Source organism: Chaetura pelagica, unplaced genomic scaffold (assembly GCF_000747805.2).
Source record: "Chaetura pelagica isolate M959 unplaced genomic scaffold, ChaPel_1.0 scaffold257, whole genome shotgun sequence".
Taxonomy (NCBI): Eukaryota; Metazoa; Chordata; class Aves; order Apodiformes; family Apodidae; genus Chaetura; species Chaetura pelagica.
Genome location: NW_009953795.1, coordinates 22,930 through 24,667, shown reverse-complemented (window position 1 = coordinate 24,667; position 1,738 = coordinate 22,930). Strand labels below are relative to the sequence as shown.

The 1,738-nt window shown below is 43.4% G+C and overlaps 1 protein-coding gene across 1 annotated transcript in view; it reads left to right on the top strand.

The window, feature by feature from the left end:
* Positions 1-1,738, top strand: part of LOC104391756 (zinc finger RNA-binding protein-like) — a gene marked incomplete at its 3' end in the record, with an annotated part of 37,304 nt that overhangs the window by 16,175 nt on the left and 19,391 nt on the right. The window lies entirely within an intron of this gene.

The following is a 1,738-nucleotide window of genomic DNA, read 5'->3' as shown; positions in this document are numbered from 1 at the left end:
CCCGGGGCTGGCAGACTCGGTGGGAGATCCGTGGGGGGGGCCGTCTTCCCGGTAACCAGGGTGACCACTCCCAGCAGCAGCAGCTGCGGCAAGCACTGCTCTAGTCCCGAAGCAGGTGGCAAACGCAGGCTGGGCCAAAAACCAAATCATACAACTTTAATCAAACACCAATGATACAAGAAAATATATACAACCATATACAAATATGTTCAGACATGTGCAAAAGCTTCTTATTTCCCCTCCCCCCCCCCAGCTGCAAACAGTCCCAAAGAATTCCAGATTGCTGATGGAGAAAAGCAGAGAGTGATGAGGGTCAGGAGAGCTTGAGCCTGGGGGTCGAGGGTGATGGATGGACGGAGTCCTCCCCGGACGTCGGCCATGGATGAAGGAAAAGGGAAGAGGAGCAGGAAGGAAGTTGTCTTCTGTGATCTCTAGCCTTCCTCTAAGCTTACCTAGATATATGGAATGGAATATCTCTGGCCAATGTTGCTGTCTGTCTAATTCAGTCTCCTACAGGGGGGTCATAGATCTCCCCATAGTGTCTGAGCTGGCAGAGTAAAGATGCAACCTTGAAGACCCACAGTTAGAAAAACATTCCTTTCTTATCAGCCTTATTTAAAATAGTAAAAGGAATAGAATAATTGCAGTTATTAAAACATGCACCCAATTTTCAATTCTGTCAAAAAGAAAAGGAAGCAGACCATTTAGGAAATCCCCAAATTTGAACCAAGTTCTTGTTACTTCAGTGAGTTCTGTAGCAGTATTTTTAAGTATTTCCATCCAATACAATATATTGCAAACAACAACTCAAAGGCGAGTATAGACGGAGACAATATTATAGAGGACATTGTTTAGGCCATGGGGTGATCAGTCCCACAGTGGTCACAAAGTAACTCCTCCAGAGTCCAGTAACAGGTTGATCAGGCCTGGTACTGTCACCGGGATGTCTCTGGCTCTTTAGGCTGTCATGATTTGCAATGTATTAACTAACATCACTAGACACAGGTACACGGAGATGACTGATTTTTCCCAAAAGAAAACACTGATTTACTCAACATGAATTATTATTTGTACTGATTTTATATTGTTTGTCATTTAAATCAGATGCAACCCATGTATTTGAATTCACCCGTGTCTGTAAAGTAAGCTTGACCTTACCAATATTTGACAGGTTTTCCAAAACAGTCTGGCCAGGGTGGAGAGGAGTTTTGGACTTGTTGTAAAGTATTCTGTGCTGGCCATTATCCTGAGTAGGTGACATAGGGAAAAAGGCATTTAGGCGAGTGCACCCATTCACCCACCACCTATTATTTATAGTAGAGACTGCATATCTCAACCTCTCATCCCATCTGGAATCCTGTGAGCGAATGAGACTAATTTTAATTAACCCATTACTACGTTCTACTATCCCGTTAGCTTGTGAGTAATATGAGATATGAAATGTCCATTTGGTACCTTCCCTTTTAGCCCATTGTTGTACCAGGTGTGAGGTAAAATGAGTTCTGTTGTCGGATTGAATATTTGTGGGATTAGGAAGAACCCCAAATACCGTTTCCAGGAAATGAGCTGTGTTTTCCCTATTTGCTTTAGAAACAGCTTCAGCACAAGTCAATCTTGATACTACCTCCACAATCACAATGATGTATTGTTTGTTTCCAGATTTGCGGAAGGGACCGATGTAGTCCACCTGCCATGTGGACCACAAGGGTTTTCCTTCCCTGATATGCAAATGATCAGA